Below are 27,750 nucleotides of genomic sequence, written 5' to 3' on the forward strand. Positions count from 1 at the left end.
CTGGAAATGGATGACATGATGATATGGAGGAGACTGGACATCCTATGTATCCAAGAGACAAGATGGAAGGGCAGTGCAGCAAAGTCACTTGGCTTGGGATCCAAAATCTACTACTCAGGTGGGGGACAGGCTAGAAATGGTGTAGGAATTGTGGTGGGAGAGAGGCTTCAGGAGGCAGTGAGGGATATCATCAGAATTAATGACAGACATGACAATCAGACTCAAGTGTAATGATAGGGCAGTATTCATAATCTCAGCATATGCCTCACAGCAGGGTTGTGATAGTGAGGAAAAGAGTGCATTCAGACAGCAGTTGCAGGACCTACTAGATAAAGCAGGACAACATGAATTGGTGTTGATAATGGGTGACTTAAATGCACATATCGGGACAGACAGAACAGGATATGAGGACTGCCTGGGTACACATAGGTGGAGCAAGAGGAATAAAGAAGGATAATCCATTCTAGACATCTGTCTGGCAAATGGCTTGACAGTAGCCAACACATGGTTCAGGAAGAGAGACAGTCAAAAGATCACGTACAAGAGTAGCCAACATGCAACTCAGGTAGACTTCCTCCTAGTAAGGAAAAGGCACTGGGGTAGAATCCATGATTGCAAAGCCATCCCCAGTGAAACAGTTGGCCCACGGCATAAACCATTAGTTGTCACAATCAGCTGTAAGCAGTGGTCATAAAAGGCTCTAAGGTCAACAGAGACCAGGCTGAAGACCTGGAAGTTGACTGGAGAGAAAGCAGTTCAAGGAATTACTCAGGACTGTAGCACCCCAAGAAAAAGATATGTGGCCGAGTCAGGTATGGAAATAAGGTGCATAAGGAAAGCTGGTGGTGGAATGCAGAAGTCCAGGAAGTCATCAATATAAAGAAGGAGTGCAGGAAGAAATGGGAGATAGAAAAGACTGACCAGGCTAGTAAGGACTACTGGTTGGCTAAGAAAGAAGCTAAGAAAGAAGTTGCAATGGCAAAGAATAGGGCATTGGAGGCACTGCCCCAACTTCTGGAAAGTGACTCAGTAAGGGGCACAAAGAAACTATATCAGGTTGCAAGGCAAAGACAGAAAGATAAAGAAGATAGTCCGACACCCTTCATAAGGGATCTCGGCAACAACCTGCTCACCAGTCCACAGGACATCAAAGGCAGATGGAAGGAGTATTTCCAGCAGCTTCTGAATGAAGAAAACACCACAGAAGCTGTACTGCCCCAGAAACAGCCTACAATGAGAGAAGAAGAGGGGCCCACCTTAGAAGAAGTAAGAACAGCACTAAGGAAGATGAAGTCAGGGAAAGCAGCAGGCTCAGATGAGGTCACAGCAGATATGATAAAGATGCTGGGTGAGATAGGGGAGATAATGGCTCCTAAGGGTACTAATAGCAGTGCAGAGAGAAAGGAGTATCCCAGATGACAGGAGAATAAGCATACTCATGCCAGTATACAAGAACAAAGGGGACATCCACGACTGGACAGTACAGAGGGATCAAACTCCTACCACATTGCATGAAAGTCCTGGAGAGGGTGATTGATAAACGGATACGCAGAGTAGTAGAATGTAAAATGGGAGATGAGCAGTTTGGATTTAGATCAGGATGCAGCACAATTGACCCAATGGTTGCACTGATACAGATACTTGAGAAGAAGCTAGAGATGAGGAGATAGTCCAACAGGGCATTCCTAGACTTGGAGAAAGCATATGACAAGGTCCCAAGAAAGCTAATCTGAGCAGTACTGCAGTGGTTTGAAGCCCGGAAACATTGGTAGAATTAGTGCAGGCTATGTACAAGGACCCAGTGACTCAAGTACAAACAGTGTTTGGCCTCACAGAGGGATTCCAAGTGGGAGTGGGTGTACATCAGGGTTCAGCTCTGAGCCCACTACTGTTCATACTGGTGATGGACTACATTTGCACACAGGTTGGAGGGGACAGATCAACAAAGCTGCTGTATGCAGACGATGTGGCAGTACAGGTAGACTCTGAGCTAGAACTTCAGCAAAGGATAGAAGAATGGAATGAAATTCTGAAGGCACATGGGATGAAACTAAGCACAGATAAGACTGTGGTAATGGCAGCAAACTGGGGAAATCAGAAGAAGCTGAGAATAGAGATAGAAGGGAAGATAGTGGAACAGGTAAACAGCTTCAAGTATCTGGGAGGGGTGGTTGAGGAGAAGGGTAGTCTGAATGAAGAGGTGAAAGCTAGAATCAGAGGGGATGCAGCCAACTGGCACAGAGTATCAGGTGTAGTCTATGACAGAAGAATGCCAAAGAAGCTGAAAAGTAACACCACAAGATAGTGGTATGACCAGTACTACTGTATGGTACAGAAACCTGGGCAGTAGAGGCAGAGCAGTTGAAGAAGCTACAGGTGATGGAAATGAAGTGCCTGAGAAAGGTGGTAGGATGCACACTGTGGGACAGACAAAGAAATGAGGACATAAGAGCAGATGCCAAAGTAGCTCCAATTGCATAAAAGATCAAAGAGAACAGATTACGGTGGTTAGGACACGTGCAGAAAAGCAGAAGACAATCTGGTGAGGAAGATTGTGGACAGACAGGAAGAAGGTAGGAGGAAGTGAGGATGTCCAGCAAAGAGGTGGATGGATTGTGTGAAAGAAGATCTGCGACAGTCAGGTATGAGTGTTGAAGAAGGCAGGAGTGTGGCACTGAATTGAGAGAGTTGGCGACAGTTAACACGATACCCCGACCCCATGTAGAAAATAGGGAAAAGGGGCTGATGATGATGATGATTTGGTTGCTGCAGGAGTTCTTTATACTTGCCTCCTATAAATACATGCTTTCCAATTTTCTTTTCTATTCTTTTCATTTCTTCTGGTCATGCTCTTTATACTGCTTTTTTTTTTTTTGCTTTTCAGCACTTTCTGTTGTTACCTGTTTTTGTCCAATTCTGAGTTGATTCCCTGGCCTAATCCCCACTAATTGGGCACAGTATGAATTTGTCAGCAGAGTAGAGAGTCCTATAGAGGGAGTAAAGATGAATAATGTTTTATAGTTTTTGACATTTTTCAGGCTGGAAAATTGGACTGTGAATAGATTATAGTTTTGTGAATATTAGATAGCAAGGCAATTCTCACCAGTTTATCTTGTTTAGTTCCATGCATTGATGGTATCTATAAGGCATATCATCAGCTGCATATTTAGCTATTTTATTGTAGCATTTTTCTAGCATGTTATTTAGGCAGCTTGTAGGTTGACAAATAGAGACACAGCGTATAGGAGGATGGGTAACAGTAGAAAAAAGGTAATGGTTTTCAAATCTGGTTGGTCAGGTAAGGTTTAGCTCGATATAGGATGCTACGTTTTTCGTGTGTTTGTTAATAGCTTGCTTTATGTGGTGGTCAAATTTCATAGCATCATCCATAATGACACCCAGAAACTTGGTATAAGTTACAAATTCAGTTCTGTTTTGGTTTGGTCAGAAAAAGTAATGGTGAAGAAGGGTTTGTTGTTAGAGTATTGTGTAGTTGTGAGCAAAATAAATTTGGTCTTCTTAGGGTTTAATAATAAATCTGATGTTAATTTTCATTCATTCCTTAACCATTGGGTTCAGATCCAATCTTCAGACTGGAGTCAGCCAATACTATAGCTCATAGCCAACTGAAACTGTCGAGCTCCTCCCTACCCATAATAATACACCAACCCCTAATGTGCCTCAGATCCTGTTTGCCACTTTCACGCTTTCACATTTAAATGCAGTCAGCTTTGCTCTCCAGCATATTTTTTCCTAAATCTCTCTCTCTCTCTTTCTCTCTCTCTCTATATATATAGGTTTATATTAGAACATCGAAAGTTTAATAGTTCGAATCACTAAAGGTCGACCTTTATTGATCAAACTATTAACATTTCGAATGTTCATAAAAATAAATAAAAAAAAAAGAAAATCTAAAGGGTGTAGGAAGGGGGACAAGCTCCCCTGCACACCCCACACCTCACGCTACTTAAATATACCAACTCTGAGACCACACTACATTGAAGTAAATGGAAATCTCCCCTTACAGAGATTTCGGTTTACCCATTCGATGTTCTGCACATTCGCTATTCTTGTGTCGACAATGTCGGATTCCACATTGTCGGCTTTCAAGAATATAATATAGACCCTATATATATTTGTGTATTCTTGTGCACCATTGTTGGTATTCTTTTTCTTAAACTGTAAATTTTTCTACTTTTCTAACTCTCACCTTTACTCATTTGTGTATTCCTTAGTACCATTGTCGGTACTTATTTTCCCTTTTTCTCCTTTTTCCTCCTTATACTAAAGAAAAATAATAAAAAAAGTACTTTTAGCCATATTTACATCTATTAGTTTAGAAAAATGTCTGAGAAAGGATTTCAAAAGTGTAAAGAATGCGGCCATAAGCTGTCTTATTCTGATGCCCATGACTTTTGTGCATTCTGCTTGGGCCCTGACCATCTTAATTTTGACTGTGAGACATGTAAAAGTTTCAATTCGCATGCTGTAAAGGATAGAAGAAACAAGTTAACCTTAAAAGGATTAACTCCAGCTTCTTTTTCAGAAGCCATATCTGAGGCTCAGCCCTCCAAAGCATCTTCCAAGGACGCTTCTAAAAAGTTCCTAAAGAAGTCGGGTTCTTCCACTCCTTTCAAAAAATCCACAATGGATTGGAAGCCGTCTGGCTCCAAGATGTCCTCTACATCTCCTAGAACATTTTCAAATCAGGGCATTCTTGCTCTGAAGGTTCTTCCTCATGTCCAATATTTCCCAATAACTGACCCAGTTTCTTCAAGATTGCTGTCTCCCTTCCTCGAGAAACGACGGTCCAAGTCACCATCCATTGCTTCATCTTGTTCTTACAGACGCTTCTCGGATACCGATGTGGATAGAATGATGAGAAAGTTCCTCTGAGCGGAAATACAGATGGGGATTCTCCCAGCTCTGACCCCTTCAAATCAGGAAGCCTTAGCTAGATCTACCTCTACAGTCACAGCTCCTTCTCCAGTCTGACACTTCTTTTCGGAGTCCTTGGATCCAAGTTTGCCAAGACCGTGTGGTTCAGATCTGAGAGTACTGGTGTTCTGGGATGCAAAGGTTTCTCTGAGCGCACTGCCTTCAACGAGTTCTGAACTGAGTGGCTATCAGAGTTGTAGCTTCCCAGTCAGATCCGAGGTGTTGGGAGTCAACTCCGAAGTTTTCAGAGTTTTCTCTGCCCTTTGGGGCCTTGGTCTTGGACAGCTCAGCTCCGGCCTCTGCCTTGGGTGGCTTGCCCTCAGGGCAGATGTAGCAGGTAATACAGAAGCATGGCTTCTAGGTTCCATCAGCTTCCTTCTGCCCAGGATGGTCTGCCTTCAAGGTAGCGAAGAGAGTGTTCTCTGCTTCGGCAGTACAGAGGGTCTCTCCCCCCTCAGATCTACCTTCTGTGTCCTGTGTGTTTTTGTACCAAGAGCCTTGATATTCAACTCCACAGAAACAGCCAGTCCAAATCCTCCAAACTACCCACCCAGCAGGCATTACTCTCTCTTCTGACACTTCCCGTGAACATCCCACCAAGGAATTACCCAGGAACAGAAAGTGCAAAAGTAGGCACTTAGATTCCCCTCAGGAATCATATCACAGAAGACACAGATTTCGATGAAGGGAGGATCTCCCAGATCACCACCCAAACATGTCTCATTTGGAGACATTCTGGAGATCCTCAAGCAATGGGATGGTTAGTCCTACCAAAATCTTTCCACAGAGAAATCATTGTTTCTGGAGGTGTTTGGATCTGGCCTGCCTACCTCCTGGGTAACTCTGCCCGCTGATGAGCTCATTGATTTGATCTCTCAGTGGGCATGGAAGGAACCTGATGTGGTTGACTCCATCCCCAAGAGACCATACCAAATTCTGGCACCCCTGACAGGAAGGGAACACTGAAGTAAGGGAGTGCCTGTAGATGCCATGGCCATAGTGGCAGCCATGAAGAAGGAACTTGGTGAGCAAAGTTCCACTGTCCTTTCCCCTAATAGAGAGTCCAGGGCTTTGGACAGGTTCGGGAAGCATCACAAACCACGTTCCAACAAACCAATGACACCTTCTTCTTTTCAATAAATAAAAGTCTGTTTATTCCACAGCAAAGTAGAAAGCAGTAAATTCCACCATAAAATCTCCTAGCGCCTCGGCCGTAACAGCCTTTACAGAGTAAAATGCAAACTCACAGTATTTCCTATTTTTAACACAATCAATTTCAATTAATTAATTATACCAATTAGGCAGAATAAAAATTTCTTAAAGCTAAAACAAAATTCAAATAAAACTCTGCCAGTTACATTCTTTATTTAGCCTGTAAGGCTGCATAGTATTATATTTAATAATAAAAATTGATTCCTTTTTTCTTAATGAATGTTTAAGTAGATCGTCACTAGCAAAATGCAAAGAAACATGTTCCAAAACTGTAACTTTTAAACTATTTCTGTTTCCTGAATGTACTGAATTAAAGTGATCTGCTACGGGACTTATGATTTTGTTATTTTTTTATGTCCCTAACATGTTCTTTTATCCTTTCACTTAAAATTCTTTTTTATTTTCTCCGATATAGATGCATTTAATTGCATAAACTATTCCCTTTGTCATACAGGAAAACAGTCCTGTGTTTCAAATTGTTGCCATTTATTCTGTCAAATGTAGATACTATATACTGACAAATGGAACACTTGCCACAAGGGTTTGTGCCCAATTTTTTTACATTTCTATTAATTCGCACTTTTGGTTTACTATATTTGCTATGTACTAAAAAATCTTGGAAATTATGTCCCCTCTGATAAGATGTTCTAAATTTTACTTGTGACAAAGAGGGAACTTGCCTTTTTATAAGTTTCCAGTATTCTTTTAATAAGCTATTGAGTCTGTTTGAAAAAACAGTATATTTGTTAACAAAAAATAAAGAATTGTCATCTGACGTCATTTTTCCATTTCCTGTGTTACCCATGTGACTTCTTTTCTTACTAACGTCATGCTTCTCATAAATTTTAGCATAACTTTCCAAAACCAATTGCTCTTCATATCCTCTATCCAAAAACATTTTTATAGCTCTCTCAGCTTCTATTTGTGAGTCGTTTATGTCACTACATAACCTCTTAATTCTAAGCAGTTCCCTATAAGGAATAGATGCCAAAGTGTGTGGTGGATGGCAACTAGTAGCTTGTAACATTAAATTCAACTGATTAAATTTTCTATGAATCTTAGTTTTAATTTTCTCATTAATGACTCCTTCTATGGTAATATCTAGAAAATTAACCTTCAGACATATTTGTGCTTCATCATATTTAATTCCAAATCTGTTGTTCAAAAAATTCAAAAACTCAAGCATCTCATCTCTACCACCATGACACACAAATATGAGATCATCTATAAATCTAAAATAGTGTCTAACATATCTCTGATTAAAATGCATTTCTATAAATATGAGTACCCTCCATTAACCCCATAAACAAATTTGCATACATAGGGGCAAAAGCTTCCCCCATAGCTGTACCTTGTTTTGGTCTATAAAGGTTCCCCTCAAATTCAAATATGTTGTTATTCAAACAGAAATGTACTAGCTCTTTAATGTTCTGAGTTCTGGGATTGTCTCCCAAGAAATACTATATAGCTTCTAGTCCATACCGATGTTGTATATTAGTATATAGACTAGTTACATCTACTACTACAAAGTACATATTTTCCTTCCACTCTGTTCCTCCCACCCTCTTCAAAAAATCAAAGGAATCTTTAATATAAGATGGGAGCTTTAGTACTTCTTTCAACAGTACTTCATGTAAAAGACAGCCCAAATTATGAGTAAAATATCCAATAGCTGACACTATCGGGCGTCCTGGAGGGTGCTGCAAATCCTTATGAATTTTAGGCACACAAAAAAATCTAGCTACAGACCCCTCCTTGTTCACAAGCTTTTTTGTTACATCTGATGCTGTAAAATAATGTAACCTCACTCCCTTATCCAACAGCATCCGATATTCTTTTTGAGCCTGACTTAAAATTGTCATGTCTACTTTATTATAAATGTGTTCATTGCTCAAATGTTGCATGCACATACCATAATAAGTTAAAGAATTCATAACAACCAGCTTACCCCCTTTATCTGAGGGTTTAAATGCAATATTATCATTAGTGCTTAGTTGTTTTAATTTATACCATTCCACTTTGTTAAATTAAAATTCTTGTTCGCTCTATTAAATTCATTCATTTCTTTTTCTATTACTAAATTAATAGCATTGTTAAATCGCTGTATATTAACATTTTTAAAAGGTGGCATGAAAGTGCTTTTAATAGATATTTTAGTCGTATCCAACAATGTATATGCATTGCTTTCAACATCGGAATCACAGGAATAAAAGCTACATTCACTTGATGAATCTGTGTCTTCATTTAACATACTCATATTATGTGGAACAGAATTATAAAAATATTCTTTCAAATGCATTTTACGAATTAATTTAAATACTTCTCCTTTAACTTCATACAATCTTGGAAAAACAGTAGGAATAAATTTTAAGCCCCTTTGCAAGACTGACATTTCATCTTCATCAAACACATAATCAGATAAATTTACTACATAAGAGTCCACTACATCATGTACTACCTGTTTAGTTTGTCCATTTGCTCTGCTTATATGGGCCCTGGCCCTGGTCTCTGTAGTTACCATGTCCCTGCCACATTTGTTTCCTTGTACCATGTCCTGTGGCACCTGGTCCACGAAAAATTTTTTGGAAAGATTCCGCATTACTGGGTCTGAGTAATGCTGGATATTCCTGGTCCATACACTCCTCTTCTTCCACAGAGGACGCCCCACTTTCTGCTGAGTAAAAACTGCAGTTCTTCCGTTGGCCATATGTTTCCTGGTTTTGAAAACTGGCACTGCGCCGTTTAGATTGCTGATTGGATGACAGAATGAACGCTTTCTTCCGCTCATAATCCCTCAGATCTCTTTGAAGTTTATTTTTCTTTCTGTGTATCAGTTCTCTCTCATAAGTGGTGAGACGATCATTAATACTGAACAAAAAGGCTTCCAATGCTGAGTTAGATGTTGTCTTAATCACCTCTTCACACATTTTTTTGGTTTCTTCCAGTATTTTATTTCTTTTAAAATTATCTCTGTCTATCAGTATGGAAACCCATTCCATACTGCATCGATGTGCTGCAGCAATCCATCTATCATGGAACCCCTGTTCTTGTTCCTCTGATAATTCAAACGAGGCAGAGGGACTTTTAATGGCTCTGAGTCCCCTAGGTGTTATCTGCAGTTCCTGATATCTTTGTAAGCTATTTAAATTATAAAAAGTGTCTGTTTCCTTAAATAACAACTTCTCCAATTGGGAACATAGTTCCTGTGCTGCAGGGTAAGAAGACAATTCTGTTTTCTTACCTATCGTAGCAAAAGGATTAGTTGTTGTACGAAACAGATGCCTGGTGTCAAGGACATGGTCTCAAGCTCAATGCCAAAAAGTGCATTGTCATCCCCTTTGGTAAAAATTCTGTACCCATGAACTACCCCATAGGCGGTAGTCTACTTAACACCGAAAGTGTGATAAGAGACCTTGGGACACAGGTGAACAGTAGTCTCTCCTTTGATTCTAACTCCCGTAGCCAAGGTAGCCATTGCCCGTTCTCATCTTCTCTCTACTCTCCTGTACGCATCCCCTCTTCTTCTAAATAACAATAAGTCCAATCTAAATAAACTTACTACCTGTTACAATCACATTGCCAGATTTGCCACTGGGCTCCCTTTTAGAACACATCACTGCATCAGTCTAACTCAGCTCGGTTGGCTCGAACTTCCTAGTCTAGTGCTATACAACCAACTGATCATAGCCCACAAAATCATATACACCCCTGAAAACACCCCTTCACTCAAACACCTAGTCACCCTGTATAACAATCCACGACCACTACGTTCTTCCAACAAAGTCCTCATCCAGACTTACAAAACTAATAACCTAGCCGGTGACTCTCTCCTGTCCAACTCCCTAGGTAGAACCTGGAACCTTTTACCCCCTGAGATTACCTCAATTTCTTCCCTAAATCACTTCAAAGCCAAGCTCAAACTACACCTGGGGTCAAAAAGGTCCTGCTACTGTACCAAGCCTGGCTAATCCTCACTCTACACAATGTATTAGCCATAATTCTCTCCTTCTAACTAATACATTTCACTCTCACTTACTAACGATGTTAGCTTGTGGTTCCTATGACAATATTAGTAATGTCAACTTCTGACTCCATGTTCTAAAATGTTTTTCGTCACTTCTTCAAGCAACCCAATACTTTTGTACATTGTTTTTGTCTTTTGTTTATGTTTATGTTGCTGTTTTTGTTGGAGCTTTTCTCCCCGGGCCTCCGCTGAAAATGGACATATATCCAGTCGGACTATCCCGGTTAACAAATGTAAAATAAAAAAATAAAAATAAATAATCACATCGCCAAAGTGGTCAGGAAATCCTTCTATGTGGCACACCTCATCACAAAAGGTTTCTTATCCAGAAAAAAAGAGGTCATTGTTTCCCTCTACTCATCACTCATTAGACCCATTATAGAGTACAACGCCCCTTTTGGTATGTACCTCACAAGACAGCTACAACTGGAAAGGCCGCAAAAATACCTCACAAAGAGGAATACTGGCCTCAAACAGATGCCTTACGCAGACAGTCTCAAAAAACTCCAGCTTTACTCCGTCACATACTGCCTACTCAGAGGCGATCTCTGCCTAACATACAAAGCTATGTCAATCCCCGAGCTGTTGGACATGCTCCACTTAAAGAAATCCCAATCCCTCAGAGCTACACGCTATAGGGACCTAAACCTTGTCACCGCAATAAACAGAACATGCTGGAGGGATAGATTCCTGTCCCAGAGACTTCCCATACTCTGGAACAGACTACCTATCTATGTCAAACAGAGCTCCCCATTAACACTCCTCAAGAAAAATCTTGATGATTGGATGGGTAATAGGAAATTCACCCCGGGGATCACTTCTGTGGTTCTGCTTGACAGGGGCACAGGAAAATAATTTTCTTGGGTGGCGAAACCCAGGGTACATTTTTGGCTAGGCTTGTATAGGCCCTAGGGCCAATAACCTAGTACCTACCTATGAACCTATGAAACCTGGATTCTTCCCATTTCTTAAGGTCATTTATTTGCGTATTCAGTCGCTGTTTGGGAATACCATTATTTTGTTGAATCGTTGTTTCATTGCCATTAATTACTATAGTCTTAGGCTCAGAATGTAAACTGGTAAGTCAATTTCTCTGAGTAAATTCCATCCCCATTTCACGAAAAATACGGGGCAAAGAAGAAAATGAGTCACTGGTCATACCTGGAGTTTAAACCACACTTTTAGAAGGTGAATATCATAAACCACGTTCCAACAAACCAATGACATCTTCTTCTTTTCAATAAATAAAAGTCTGTTTATTCCACAGCGAAGTAGAAAGCAGTAAATTCCACCATAAAATCTCCTAGCGCCTCGGCCATAACAGCCTTTACAGAATAAAATGCAAACTCACAGTATTTCCTATTTATAACACAATCAATTTCAATGAATTAATTATACCAATTAGGCAGAATAAAAATTTCTTAAAGCTAAAACAAAATTCAAATAAAACTCTGCCAGTTACATTCTTTATTTAGCCCGTAAGGCTGCATAGTATTATATTTAATAATAAAAATTGATTCCTTTTTTCTTAATGAATGTTTAAGCAGATCATCACTAGCAAAATGCAAAGAAACATGTTCCAAAACTGTAACTTTTAAGCTATTTCTATTTCCTGAATGTACTGTATTAAAGTGACCTGCTACGGGACTTATGATTTTATTATTTTTTATGTCCTAACATGTTCTTTTATCCTTAAATTTAATTTTAAATTTTTTAAATTTGACAAAGAATCCCATATGCTGTATGTGCTTGGGGAGATGTAATATTCTGCAGCAGGCTTTACTCTTCCCTAAGATTTATCTCATGCGGCTTGTTCTAGGTTTCTCTGATGCATCTTGTGTTTTAGGAATAATCCTCTTCCTGATTCCCCATTCAGAAAAGCTACTGAAAAGGGCCTTCTCACAACTTCCAGACTTAATGTCCAACCACTGAAATGTGATTTTTTTTTTATAAATGTTTATTTATTTATTTACATCTTACTGTCAACTTAAAAAAAGAAACACATGTATGCAATCCTGTCTTACAATGGTTTCATACCTTAACATACTACTAAGGTATCGACTGGTACACCATATCATCCAGCATATGTAACAAATATCACAAAATAATATCTACCATAATGAGGATTTCTTAGTAGCAAATGGGCCATAAGGCTCTTGCCTCACCAGGGAATTTCTGGTTCCTGCTGCTGTGGAATGAAAAGGTCAGCTGGGTACAGTTAAATGGGTCATCTGACTCAGTCCTGCGCTTGAGGGGATAAAAAGGTTAGTCTTGAAGAAGAGAAGGGTGTCATACTCCTTAATATCTGGAGTATTTTTTTCCAGAGATGAGGCAATCATTGAGTAATATACCTTTCTCTCCAAAGTCTTTTATTAATCAAACAGTAAAGGCTCATATCCTTGGCTTGGGTATTTGTCTGGTTGTTCATCGTTTAAAGGATAGGGTCTTTGATGGCATGGGACGATAAGCATACATCTTCATGCAGAAGTCTACAAGAGACAGAGCGTAGGGTTTTTAGGTCAACATTTTTTTTTTTTCATCAAGGACCTTTGGGGCCTTTCTAGCTTCATAATATGTCTGGCTAGGTACATGCAGAAAGGAGCACTGTACTTAATAATTGGCCTGAATAGGGCATAGTACAGAAGGACAGTAATATCCTTTGGCCTAGATGAGATACCTTTGGAAATCAACTGCTGAAGACAGATGGCTTTTCTAACTGCTGTTGCAATATGGTGGTCAAAAGTGAGGGCATTGTCAACCCGAGTACCAAGATCCCTCACAACCATGTCTGTGTGGAGTGGGGTATTGGCTGTAAGTTATAGATGAGAGGTGTTTTCCAAAGGAAACAATGTTTCACTTTTTTGCATTTAGTCTCAGCTTTTCTGTGCACACACCACTGGTTCATAAGGACTAGTTTGAGTTTATAGGGGGTAGTTCTTGTTATGAGCCCATTCTCTGTGAACCATTGGCTTATAAGGACTAGTTCTTTCCATGAGCCCTTTCTCTATTTATAAGGACTAGTTTTTGCTGTGAGCCTTTTTTCTGTACACCATTGGTGTTTGTAAGGGCTGGTTCTTGTTGTTAGTCCTTTCTTTGTACACCATTGGTGTTTGTAAGGACTGGTTCTTGTTGTTAGTCCTTTCTTTGTACACCATTGGTGTTTGTAAGGACTGGTTCTTGTTGTTAGTCCTTTCTCTGTGCACCATTGGTTTGTAAGGACTGGTTCTCCTTTCTTTGAACACCATTGGTTTAGAAGGACTAGTTATTGCTGCAGTATTTCTCTATCAGTGGTAGAACAGATGATGACACCCAGCTTGTAGTCATCAGCAAATTTTGTTAGCCATAGAACAGGGTTTATAGTATGGAGTTCGATAAAGTATATACATCAAAAAGGAGATGTCCCAGTACTGAACTCTGTGGTACTCCACTGGCTACTTTCTTACTTTCTGTAGTAGCACCTGCCACCTTAATTGTGTGAGCTCTGTCTTTCAATCAATTTACAGTCCTTTTTACAACAAGGGTCTACATTTATTTATTTTAAGTTTGTTTACAGTGCTAGCATGGGATACAGTGTCAGAGGCATTGCACGCATGCAGATATGCTGTGTGGACTGAGTGGACTTGCTTTTTTTCTGAAAGGTTATTGGGAGAAGTACAACCTAAAAGTACTGATTTAGTAATTAAGTGATTAGTATCATTGTGCAGAAGCTACTTAGAAATCCTCTTCTTATGAACGTTTAGAATGAAATGTATTAATGCTTAAATTCTACAAAATTTGCTTAAAGAGTTGGATTGTTTTTTGCAGGAAAGTGGTATTAATAATAGAATTGAAGGTAGGTTACTCAGTGTGGGTTTTTTTTGTTTGTTTTTTTGTGAAAAGTGTGTATGTATGTGAGTGAAGGGAGAAATACACTAAATGTATACCTGACAGCAATTTGAAATGATATTACTGTGACTTTTTAGTGTGTGTGTGTGTGTGTGTGTGTGTGTGTGTGTGTGTGTGTGTGTGTGTGTGTGTGTGTGTGTGTATGTGTGTGAAAAATTAATCATTACAGCTTTTGTGTGGATATTTATGTGACCTTCTTCCAGTTAAAATCGTTATCTCTGCCCATTTTGAATGGACATGTTCAACACTGAAATACTGTAGTGTGTGTGCAAGGGACTAAAACTAGTGTCTATGATATTTTATCAAACTACAGTTAAAGATCACATGCTGATTTATCTTGCATCAAAAATAAAACTCCTATATATTTCTCCAGGGAAAGGATTTCTAGGGTCACTGTATTTCTGCTTGACCCCTGACATATTTAGACTACAGCATTAATGACAGTAATAAAGTTGTGCATGGGTGTCTTTATATCTGAAATCATCAACACACACATACGCACACGCACACACACACACACACACACACACACACACACACACACACACACACACACACACACACACACATACACACACACACACACACACACACACACACACACACACACACATATAAATGTAACACAAACTACTGATGCATCTTATTGATTTTATTTATATATTTATATCTTCTTCCCTGGATGCCTAGACAACTTACAGGTGCAGGCATTTCTGTTTCTTGGATGTCAGACCAAAAGCATTGCCTATGCCTGCCGTAGCATATTCTGTTTGGCTCCTTCTTTAGCTTTCCTTTTTATTTAGGCTACTTAAAGGATAGACATTTCTGCTACTTTTGGTTTTGCAGATGTGTTATATTCTTCCTGCGTCCAACAGCTGCAGAGGACATGTCTAACCTTAGGTCTATGGTGGGTATAGGGATTATACCAGAGGGTGTAAAGAAAAAAGATGAATGGTCTGATGAACCAGAAATGGCCACAGAGCAGTTAGCCATCTGCAGATGAGACACTTTAGTAGCCCGTTATGGTGGGAAAGGCTTTTTTTTTTTGTGGCTGGAAGAAGGAACTGAGGTGCTGATATGTTGTTCCAAGGTGAAGCCGAAAAAGATGCCTGATTTCCAGGGGAGCCTGGCAGTAGTAGTCAGTAAAACAGGTTAAGTACAAAAAATTCACTTTTCCCACAAAGAACATAGTGAAAACCACTTTAATACTTACTGAAGACCTCCCTGTCAAAAAAAAGTAAAATAACGCAACTTTTACGAAGGAAAAAAATACTTTTCAAATTAGTTTTAGCACCTTTCTTTTTTTCCCACAAAAGTAAGAGTAATGCTCCTGCTTAAAAGTTAATAAAAGTGAGATGACAGTCAATTAAAACACTTTTTCCTAGCTTAAAACTAATAATGTCTCAGAAAACAGTTCACCTTCTGTAAAATAAAAATTAAGTTATAAAATAAAAGTTAAGTTATAAAATTAAAATGTGGAAGTTTTTTTTCCCTAAAAGAACTTATCTGCCCAGCAATGGATAGCGTTAACTGACAGTTGATCCTCGAAAGGCAGGAAGAGGAGTACTGTTCAGTTATAGGAAAGCTCTGAAGGGATGTTCAGTTGATGACTGTTGCAGTAGCAGCTCTCTCCATTCATCTCCTGTATTTTTGTATGTTTTTGTTGCCAGAGTAAGGATCCACATGTTCACTTTCCTAGCACTTTTTTGTCTTCTTCCTGTTATATTTCACAGCTGAGACCGGTGCTGCACATTTTTCGCTGTCCAGTGCGCCACATCTTTTGCTGTCCCAGTGCTCCATGTCTTTTTCTGGATCTGCCAGCACTCCAATCCCTCCTTGCTCAGAGATGAATTTTAAGCTAGCAAGGAGCTTAATGGCATGGGGGGGGGGGGCATAATATCCACCTTCAATTCAGCGGAGGGTTCTTTTATAATGTACCCGAGACCTCACCTCCTCCCCTATATTCACCAACATTCTCCAGCCTGGTTCAACTGGGTCATAGTTAGTTTTTTCTGCTTCTACATCATGACTCTGACTGTACATTTTTGCTTTCCGAGCCTTAACCTCTTCATGACTTTAGCCTCTCCCCGTCTCTCTCAGTTGGCTTGAAAATTCTGAAGGGCTTGGCACCCAAACCTTCTCTTTTCTTTCAGTTTAACTCAAGTTGAAGAACTGGTTGGGTACATGGAAAATACCCTTAAAGGTTTTAGAAGCTGGCTGGGTGTTGTATCCTATGCAGGATACGGCCCATATATCTATGTCTAGTGCAGTAGTGATCATTCAAACATCTACTTTTATGGTATGTTTACTTAAATAACTGTACTTTCCAGCAAGTGAAATGAGTAAAATGCACCATACCAATTATTTATTTTTCTCAGGGAGAATACACTTGGACCCCCTCTACATGCGCGCTCGCACAGACACACACACACACACACACACACACACACACACACACACACACATACACATGCGCACACACATGGATCTTGGGATTTTCTGTCTACTCAGAATTTATAATTGTATATGCTTAACACTTGTTGTAGTTGCATACAGATATATAACTGTCATAGTCCAGGCAAGCAGGACATTAAATGGAAACTAACCAAGCTTCTTTCAGTTTAATGGCTTGTCAGGTGCACTGTAAATAAATGCAAGTTTCAAGGGAATAGTAAGTCATTGCTGCTCTCGTTAATGTGACAGATTGTTTTTTCTTGTTCGGCAAATGGCCTTCAGTACTTATGCTGTTAAAATTAAAAAAAAAAAAAAACATAAATCTAAATCTCTGTATTCATTGTGAATGTAAAGAAAAAAATAGTACGTACAGTGAGAAATTTGAACTTTACTTATGGTCATTTCGAAGAGATGGCCAAGTAAACATTAATTGGTATGGATGAAGGGGATCCCTTATGTATTACCCAGAGCCTCAGTTGGCCATGATCCATCTTGGTAGTTAGACTGATAGGCCTGCAATTCATGGGGTCTGTGGTAGGGGGCCCCCCTTTCTGGAGGGGCACCACTATAGTTGTTTTCTAAACTTCAGAGGCATAACCTGTCACTAGTCTTAAGTTAACCAGCTGCAAAAGAGGTTCAACAAGGGCATGTCTGGTGCTATTAATTAGGCATCCAGGTAAATTGTATGGGTCAACAGATGTTGTCTTAGGACAGCCAGGGCATGTTCCATGATGATCTGAAGAGGTCACTGGTTAAATTGTCACTAAATCTGTCTGTGTGTATGTTAGCTATGTCTTTGGGGTCAGTGTGGACAGTGCCGTTTTGGATTAGCTCTGCAAATTGCAAGATGTTATGTTATTTCTCAGTTTCCTAATGTAACCAAAGAAGGATTTGTCATTATCTTTAGCTTTTGATGTCAGTTTCATTTCATGTCCTCCTTTGCTCTTTCTGATGGTTGTGTTTAGTTCCTTGTTTACCTTTAATATTAGGAGATTTTTTTATGGGAGTGTGTGTTTGTGTGTGTGTGTGTGTGTGTGTGTGTGTGTGTGTGTGTGTGTGTGTGTGTGTGTGTGTGTGTGTGTGTGTGTATTTTTATTTTGCTGAAGAACCAATTTATGCTGGTGAACCACCATTATTTTTTTACAGTTTCCATTATATTTGGTTCTAGTGGTAACTGCTGGAGCTAAACACATTTTATATGGAACTAAAATTCAGATGAAAAGGTTGCAGCTGAACTGGTAACACTGCAAGTGAACCTAGATAGGTCATCGTAGAATTTAAAGGAGTTTGTAAATTTAAAGTCCTTGAATTTAGAATTGTTTACCATTGTGGGTAAGTGGCTTTAAAAGAGAAGGTTACAAACTTGTGGTCAACCTTAACCAAGGTTGGAGAAATTAAAAATGTGGTACACTCGGGGGAGTGTTGGTGAAGATCAGGTCCAAACTGCTCTGTCCCTACTGTTTTTTTATTATGTTGGTAGACTTTTCTTGTACTGTTTCTGGAGGCTTTCTTTCTTTCTTTCTTCCTTCCTAGAAGCCTCCCCGATTGAGAACAGTATTCCTGCTGCAAATTGACAAGTGAACAGTAGATTGAAAGGATAACCTCCCCTTCTGGAGACTTAATTTATTTCTTCCTAGAAGCTTCCCAGATTTACTACACTATTCCAGAAGTAGTTTGACAAGTGACTAGAAGAGTGTGAGGATAACCCCCACTTTGTAACATCTGTGGACCCAAATAACACCTTATATTATATTATATTTATTTATTTATTTATTTTATTTTGCATTTGTTAACTGGGTTGGTCCAGCTGGGTAAGAATGTACCCTTTTTCAATGGAGACCCGAGGGGAAAAGCCCCAAACAGACATACAAGTAGAGACAAGTTTACAATAATACAGAGCAAAACAATGTCATTAATACAATGGATAAGAAAAAAATAATGTACTCCATGGAATTAAACATATCTATATACAAAAATATAATAATAAGGGTGTAAAGGGAAAAACAACGATAATAAATCCAAGAGGTATGCAGTAAGGGAATTATTATATTATATCATATTGTATCATATCATATTATATTGTATTGCATTATATTATATTATGTCATATTATATTATTTTTATTTTATTATAAAGCCTTAATTTGCCTTAGCTGTTGCCTTCTCACTCATAATCTAGTGCTTCAATGCCATAGCACTCTCATTTTCTACAGCTCCCTCTGCGTCCTGTCACCTGACCTCCAGCAGTGCATTATTTGGTCCTGTGCTTCCTAACTACATTGCTGTATGTTCCCGTCTGGTCCTGTTCCTCACATACTCTTCAGCCCACTTTGTGTCCTGTCACCTGACCTCCAGCAGTGCATTATTTGGTACTGTGCTTCCTAATTACATTGCTGTGTGTTCCCCTCTGGTCCTGTTCCTCACATACTCTACAGCCCACTCTGTCCTGTCAATTGACCCGCAGCATTGCATAACTATATTGCTGCATGTTCCCGTCTGGTCCTGTTCCTCACATACTCTACAGCCCACTCTGTGTCCTGTCACCTGACCTCCAGCAGTGCATTATTTGGTCCTGTGCTTCCTAACTACATTGCTGCGTGTTCCCCTATGGTCCTGTTCCTCACATACTCTGCAGCAGCACTCTGTATTCTTTACTCAGGATCTCCACTCACACTGTTATGTTGTTGGGGTTGTGGTTGGCATGATGGTTAAGATGTTTACTTTATCGACACAAGATGCAGAGTTTGATTTGCATCTGTGGTCACTCTCTGGTTATTAGCTATGTGTGTAATGTAATAGTCTGTAGAATGATTGCCTAGTATTTACGTATGAATCATGTGCCTTTGCTCTACCAATCACCAAATAGCCCTGCTCCACACTTCCTTCTTTGGTTCTGTTCTGTGTATGCCCCATAGCCCCATCTTTACACTGTGTTATTTTATTTACTCTTTACAGACAGGTACTCTCAGACCCCCATCTAATCCTGTTTCTCCATGTTCTACTGAACCCTGTCTCATATTTTGGTCCATGAACTTAATTTCATATCAGCTGCCTATGCCCCCCTCTTGTTTTATTCCCAGCATTTCCCATGTTCAATGTTGGTCCTGTTCTTACAGTTTCCCATTCACTCCCATGATCCATGTGGAGCTCAACTCAGAGCTTCCCATTAGTTCACCTACAAGAATGCATGGATCGTGCCATCCTATCTTCTGGTTCTGTTCCCACCATCTCCTTCAGCCCTCCTTCAGTTTCCCATCATGTTCTATTATAGTCCTCTTATTTTATTTTTCTCATCAGCCCTTAATCCCCTTCTGATTTTGTTCACATCATCACCGAAAGCCTTCTCCCTCATCTTCTTTTGTCTTTGTTGTAGACTGTGTCTTTGAATCTTTTATCATAAATAAAATAGAATAATTATTTACTGAAACTGCTGCATGACCAGGCTACAACTCATACCATACATTTCGGCCACAGAACCCGGATCAAAATAGAAAAGGTGGGGGCGTATCCATATTCATCAAGGATACCCACGCCTCCAGGTTAGTGGCACAGCACGATGCTGCAGAGATCATCCACGTGCAACTAACAATGGGCAAAACTGCAATTCAAAACTGCAATGGTTATTCCGCTCCACAAAGATGGAGCCACAACAGACCCTGGGAACTATTGCCCTATAAGCCTGACTAGCTTGGTCTGCAAGGCTATGGAGCGCATCATCATGGAACTCATTAACAGAGACATTTGGAACCTCCATGTCCCAGGACCCCCATTCCGCGTTTCTGGAAACACTGGGAAACATAAAGGTCCTACCAAACACCCTAATATTGGGTGATTTTAATTACCCAAACATTAACTGGGAGAACTACTCAAGTACTAACTCCTTTGCCCAACATTTCCTAGAATTTATAAACTCAAATGCCCTGGATCAACTGGTCAACACTCCCACCAGAGGACCTGGTCATCACCAACATGGGCGACCGGTGTTCCACACCGGAGGTCAACCCCTCGCTGGTTAGATCTGACCATAAACTAAACACTCTGGCTATCCACATTCCACCCCCACCCCCAGTCAAGGAAACTACCATGAAAAAACTTTTCAAAAGCAAACTTCACATTACTTAAGACCGAGGTGGAAAGTTTCAAAGCCCCCATGCTAAATGATAACGCTGTCCAAGCTGCAAAATCCTTTATTAATGCATTCTACGGACACCTACAAGACTGCATGGATCGTGCTATCCCAATTAAAACCAAGACTCACTCCTCCAAGAAAAGGAAACCAGTCTGGTGGACCCCTGCCATAAACAAGCTATACAATAGAAGGAGGAAACTAGTACAGAAAAGAGTAAAATCCCAAGAAGGGAAGACATCCCTGATCAGTATCAGCAAGAAACTACGATCCCTCATAAAATCATCCAAGGCTAGCTTCGAAAGAAAAATTGCCAAGGACTCCAAAGATAACCACAAGGCATTCTTTAGCTATGTCAAGAATCTAAGTGGCAATACTCAGATCTGCTCGGAGTAAGTGCAGAATGGCACAAAATGCACTGAATCAACTGATATCGCCAGCATCCTGGCAGACAGGTTCAGTGCAAACTTCAACCCCCTCTCATCAACAAAAGGGCCCATAACCATACTAGAAGAATGTAGAGCCCTTGAAATCACAGACACTTAGGTTAAAACAGCCCTGTCCAAAGCCAAAAACACAGCATTAATGGGACCAGACGGTTTCCCAGGCTGCGTCCTACACGAGCTCAAAGATGAACTAACCCCTCACCTAAACACACTGTTCAAACACAGCCTCTCCACAGGCTACATGCCAATAGAGTGACACACAGCAATGGTTATTCCGCTCCACAAAGGTGGAGCCACAACAGACTCCGGGAACTATCGCCCTATAAGCCTGACTAGCTTGATCTGCAAGGCTGTGGAGCGCATCATCATGGAACTCATTAACAGAGACATTGGGAACTTCCAAACAATGGACCCTACCCAGTTCGGCTTTGTTAAGGGCAGATCATGCCTAAACCTGGTGGACTTCTTTGAGACAGTTACCAAGGCTATAGACGAGGGAAAGGTGGTACACACAGCCTACCTAGACCTCGCAAAGGCCTTCGACACCATTCCCCATTCTGGTATTATAGACAAGCTCACCAGCCTGAATATAAACCCCTACGTCACAAGATGGTTTGCCATCTGACTCAAGGATATAACCCACATGGTGAGAGTTGTGGGAGCTAGGTCCAACTCTAAACCGGTTAAAAGTGGCGTTCCCCAGGGCTCAGTCCTAGGACCCCTCCTGTTTGGCATATACTTCTCATAGGTACAGGCAAGCACAAGAAGACTATGGCTGACCAAGTTCACAGACAGCTGCTAACTAGGGGCTATAATTGATGCTCCGGTTGACACAAACATCCTCCAAAAGGGTCTCACTGAGACGGATATGTGGTGTCAAAATCATAACCTCAAGCTAAATGCCAAAAAGTGCATAGTCATCCCCTTTGGAAAAAACAAAGTACCCACAAACTACCACATAGGTGGTAGTCCCCTAAATATGGAAGACGTAGTAAGGGATCTGTGGACCCAAGCAGATAGTAATCTCTCCTTTGATAATCACATTGCCAAAGTGGTTAGAAAATCCTTCTATGTGGCCCACCTAATCACAAAAGGGTTTGCATCCATATCAAAAGAGGTCATTGTGCCCCTCTACTCATCACTCATCAGACCCCTCATAGAGTACAACACCCCATTTGGGATGTACCTTACAAGACACCTGCAACAGCTGGAAAGACCACAGAAGTCCTCACCAAAAGGATCACTGGCCTCAAACAGATGCCCTATGCAGCTCGAGTGAAGAAACTCCAGCTGTACTCAGTTGCATACTGCCTACTCAGAGGTGATCTCTGCCTGACATACAAGGCCATGTCCAGCCCAGAATTGATGGACATGCTCCACCTAAAGAAAACCATATCCCCTGAGCCACACGCTCTGGGGATCTAAACCTCACCACAACAATAAATAGGACATGCTGGAGGGATAGATTCCTGTCCCAGAGACTTCCCATGCTTTGGATCAAGATTCCAGTCTACATTAGGCAGAGCTCCTCGCTAACATTCTTCAAGAGAAACCTTGACGAGTGGATGGGAAACAGAAAGTTTACCCTGGGGATCACTTCAGTGGCTCTGCTGGACAGAGGCACAGGGAACTAATCTAAGGGGCGGCGAAATCCAACACATTCTGGCTAGGCTTATAAATGCCTTCGGGCAGATAGCCTAGTACCTACCTATGAACCTATGACCATGTATATTAAATGGATTTCATATTGTATAGTGCTGTTTCCTATCATCATATTTTAAGCAACTTATACTAAGGGTTGCTTATATCTAAATGATAATTAAGTTCTGAGGCCATGGTTGAAAAGGGTCCAGCTTGGATCAGTTCCACTTACCTTTTTTTAATTAACTGGAAGTCTAGTAAGTGAATACAATAAAACATTTTCCATATGAACCTGTACACATTATTTTCCAATGCCTGTCGCAGCCATTTAGTGGTGTTCCTGTTATTGCAGTCATTCCCATATCACAGTCCACTGCTTGTTCAGTTTTCCATCATTCCCCATATCTTTCCATGAACTTGCTACCACCACCATCTCCTCAACCTTCCATGCCCCACTTTGGTCCTGTCCTTACATCTCTCCTATGCCCCTCCATTTCTTTCTTCCATCTTCTAACATGTTCCTCGTGTCTTTCCAGTTCTTTTCCTATCATCCCCTGACACCTCTGTCTCATGACTTGTCAGCTGCTTTTCAGCCATCTCTTTACCATATGTCACCCATACCCTAACCAACGACGCTCTTTCCATGACATTCCCCACCATCTCTTCCTCTATGCCCCCTCCCGGATTGTTTCCTGCCGTACCTCGCCTCCTCTTGTTTTTTTTTTTGTTTTGTTTTATGTATATTTTGATTGTTAGATTGTACAACTGGACAGAACCCGGTATCATTGGGTGTTCGGGGACAAAAATCCACCAGAAAATATGGCATCAGAGGCACAGGTGAAAAGTAATGCGAAATGTAGGGTGCACACTAGTTATAAGTACTGGTAGCAGTGCAGAAAAGAATTACAGACCTCCAAGATCCAAACACATCCAAGTGCATTAAAAATCAGTTACTACAAATGAACAGATGGTTAAAACTACTACACCATTTGTGTGAGATAGTCAACAGTTCCTGGTGTCAGACCTAACATTAGAGCAGAAGATGCAGGAAAACCAAAAGTGGCTTTACTGTAAGGAATACATACACATTAAATAAAGTGATGAGGTACACAAGTAAATTATACAAGACAAGCATAATAAAAGTTTTATACTTTTCAGTGTAGCTTTAACAAAAAGTATATCAGCAGGAATATTGTCTGGTTATAGGAGGCAACCATCTGTTTCACTGGAGAATAAAGATTATGTTGTACAGAGTCACAAACTTGTTATGCATTCATGTGGGAAGATTGAAAGCCTGTTCTCATTTTATTAAATTCTGGTGTCTCTGTAAGTTCTGGAAGACTGTTCCAGAGTCTCATTATGTGGTGGCAGTACGAACCATCCCCAAGCCAATCTCTGCTGCAGCATTTACAGCACTTTAACTACTGAGACAAGCTACGCTCCTAGGAAGGTCATACGGTCTTAGTGTTTCAGAAGGTGATTTATACTTTTATGTGTAAAGCCACTTAGGAATGAAGAGCAGGTGGAAATTTAAGTGCAAGATTCTAGTCAAGTACATTCTCTGAATGCAATGAACTGGTAATCCCTGAGCTTTCTACCTGATGTCTGTTTAACTGTATGTTATGTCATATCAAGTCCTGATTGTACCCGACTGTGGAAATTAGTATATAAGATGGTTTCTTAACTAGCATAACAGCTAAGCATGGACAGCTCTTATTTCAGAATCAGGTGTTAACCTATAATCTGTCACAATATCAGAGTTAAAGAAGACTCTTTAACTATGCTGGAAATGCAGTAGTCTGATATAGGTGGACCGCCCACATGTTTTATTTTTAATTGACTTAAAATATACTTAATATCAAACAGAGATTTTATAGCTGTCCTCTACCCTCTTTTTATGATTTTTGGTTTGATAATATGCATTTTGTTTTGTTTTTGCCTGCAAATCTTCCAACAACCCCTCACCCACTTATAGCATAGACAATAGTGCACTTCAAAATGAGACCGTAGTTAGAGACCTTGGGACATGAGGTGATAATTCCCTTTCTTTTAATCATTGTGCCACTGTAGTGGTCAGAAGTCCTTCGACTTAATGCATCTGATCACAAAACGAATATCATCCATATCTAAAAACTCGTTACCGCTTTATATTCTGCATTGATTATTTATTTAGCTGTTGATTTATTTTACAGTTTGATAGCTGGGTAGGTGAGGTGATCCATAGACCCTTTTCATTCATAACCAAGGGATACAGCAATGACAGTACTTAATAAAGGCCCAGTAATGAATAAAGTTCAAAAGCAAGTCAACAAATATAGAAATGCAGCTTAGGGAATAATTACATTATAAATCAGATAAGGACAAACTAAAGTTAACAGAAAAATGTTCACAGTGCATAAATTATTATGATTTAGACATTAGACACATACAGAATTTCCCTGTACAAAATATGCATTATTAATGCTTACAGTATGAATGAGTACATGCTGTTACTAGATGCACAAGCAGTTAGCCAGTGTCTCTAAAGTCGGTACATTTAGCTTCACTACGTAGGTGCCACTTGACATGTTTCGTGAATGTTTCCATTTTCTCCGTTTTTACATCTGATGGTAATTGATTGCATAAAGCAGGTCCTGATATTGAGAGGGCCCTTTCTCCTATGGAATTTAGGTCTGATCAAAGTGAGAAAGCAATGTTGGGTGCTTATAAGGGACTAGGCCATCATAGAATGCAATTCATCCTTTGGGATGTGCCTCACTAGACATATCAAATAACTGGAAAGTCCTCAGGAGTTCCTAATAAAAAAGATCACTGCCTTAAAAATCCTAAGTAACCAGAAAGGCCTATAAGTGTCCCATAGACTTCTGAGGAGTGGTCTTTGCCTTGCCATCTGTGCCAATAGGGACCTTGTAGTCGAGAATCTCCTGTATCTACAGAAATCGAACAGTTCCACTAATAGGAGGCCCAGACATTTAAATCTACATCAGCAAAATAAAACATGGTGAAGAGATAGATTTTTTTTATATGTCTTCCCACCTCTGGAACAGACGTCCAGTACAAATTAAGTAGCACCATACATTATATTCCTTCAGTCAGCAGCTAGATAAGTGGGTATCAACAGATTCATCCTTGGCTTGCCTGCCTTAGCCCTAAAGAAAAAAAGAGGTAGGGTTTAGGGTGGGCACAGTCAAGGCTTAGATGGGCACTAGGCTCAAGTTGTCTTGTATTTCCTGTGGTACCAAGGGCTGCCACTTCATGCCCATCGCTCATCTTGTTCTCCCCACCTCCACAATCTGCTTGTTCTTTGCACTGCTTCTGTGTCCTGCTATCCTTTTCTGCTGTTGCTCTCACTGCCTCTAATAGCTGCCCTCATGTCTGAAGGTTGCCCTCTGTCCCCATCCCTCTTGTCTCATAGTTGCCCTGTATCCCCGTCCCTCATACTTCTTTGACAGTGTTTCATATTTTTCCCCTTTGCCTTCTGTCTTTAAGCGTAGACACTTCTTTCATCTCACACTGTCCCCCATTCTCACTCTATTTCAGTGCACCTCCTAGAACTGTTATACTTCTTTATTTACGTTCCTAGTATTTGGTACAGTCTTCACAACGACCCCACCCCCCATGATTCTTTCTCACCATTACCTACAATGTTGCTGGATAAATGAAGCATACTTTTTTTTCCTGTCTTATTTTTTTTCCTTTGATTTTCTTTTACATGTAGTACAGTGTGAAGCCTTGAATACACAGTTTTGTTAGTAAAAGAAGCCATACCTCACTGGTCTACTGCAAATGTTTGTCAGGCACTTCTGTTCTTAACACACTGCTTTGTCCAGCAATACTGCAAATCAAAAAGCACCTCCTGCATTTTAAACTATAAAGCTTCAAATGGAGACTATATGAATGATTAAACAGTTATTAATAAAGCCAGGAAGGGCGCACATGCACACACACACACACACACACACACACACACACACACACACACAGGCAGACACACACACACAAACACACACACACACACACACACACACACACACACACACACACTAAAAGTTGAAAAACAGTACATTATTTTAGGCCATTAGAAAAGCAGCTTCACAACAAACTATATGGGCAGGGGGTTCTTCCTGGGAGATGCCGGCAGTTATGCTAGAATGTAATTTATATGGTTAAGTATCAGTTTTACAACCTATGTAGAAAACAGTCAGTACCTTCATTATGGAGTGTTACTTAGAAAACAGGGTAAGTATACCCTGTTTGCCTTTCAGTAATTTTTGATTAAAATACTGTGATGTTCCACATTAAAAATGTCAGGGATACTCGAATATGATCAATGAACATGTCTGAACGTACCACAGCTGTTTTACAAGTATAGACTGTACCAGGTTGTCTGTATATTGCTGCAGCCACTCAGGAAAATGATATACCTTATTCCAGTGTTAATACATCCTTCTGTATGTACTTGTACTCAGCCACTATAGTGTCTAGCACTCCTAACTTGCTTTATTGTGAGGCATGCTGTGCCCTTTCCCTCGACTTCTTCCATTGCTGTCATATCTCCCTGCACCAGTCTTGACATAACTTAAGAACATTTGATAAGAAGGCTTACTTCAGAACTTGTACAAACATAATATAGCACACAGTACCTGTTTCTGTATCAGCCGCTCCCTGCTCCTGTGAACTTGATTCCTTAAGCAGGTCTTGCCTGCTGCTGCCTGTGTCTGTGTGTTCTTGTCATACTTGATTTTGGTATGACAAGTCACTCCTCCAGGGGATCTGAGAAAAACAGGCTTCCTGTGCGCAGAAGGAGTTTCCTTTATCTAAACAATCTGTTAAAACATTCTTGAAATATGGTTTGCTAACCAATGTCATGAAGAAATAGCGACTGTTTTACAACTGATATGGACTGCCTAGCCTAACTTGTCTTACATAGTGAATAAGCTGCAGCAATTCCTTAACTAGCAACACTTCCCACCCCTTCAAAAAAATTGTTTCATGTCTGTCCCATGCTTTCTCAGATTTTCTCTT

The 27,750-nt window shown here is 40.2% G+C and overlaps 1 protein-coding gene across 3 annotated transcripts in view; it reads right to left on the reverse strand.

Annotated features, from left to right (window-relative positions):
• LOC122813996 (clathrin heavy chain 1-like) overlaps positions 1–27,501 on the reverse strand; it is a 139,110-nt gene extending 111,609 nt beyond the window's left edge. Inside the window, exon 1 of one of the 3 annotated variants that reach the window (XM_044086572.1) lies at positions 27,369–27,501. The gene's annotated coding sequence lies outside the window, so the exon portion shown is untranslated. The remainder of the gene's footprint in view (positions 1–27,368) is intronic. The other 2 variants (XM_044086574.1, XM_044086573.1) reach the window with 2 other exon arrangements.
• Positions 27,502–27,750: the final 249 nt, after the last annotated feature.

The sequence above is a fragment of the Protopterus annectens genome, chromosome 10.part0, assembly GCF_019279795.1.
Source record: "Protopterus annectens isolate FY-2018-M chromosome 10.part0, PAN1.0, whole genome shotgun sequence".
Taxonomy (NCBI): Eukaryota; Metazoa; Chordata; order Ceratodontiformes; family Protopteridae; genus Protopterus; species Protopterus annectens.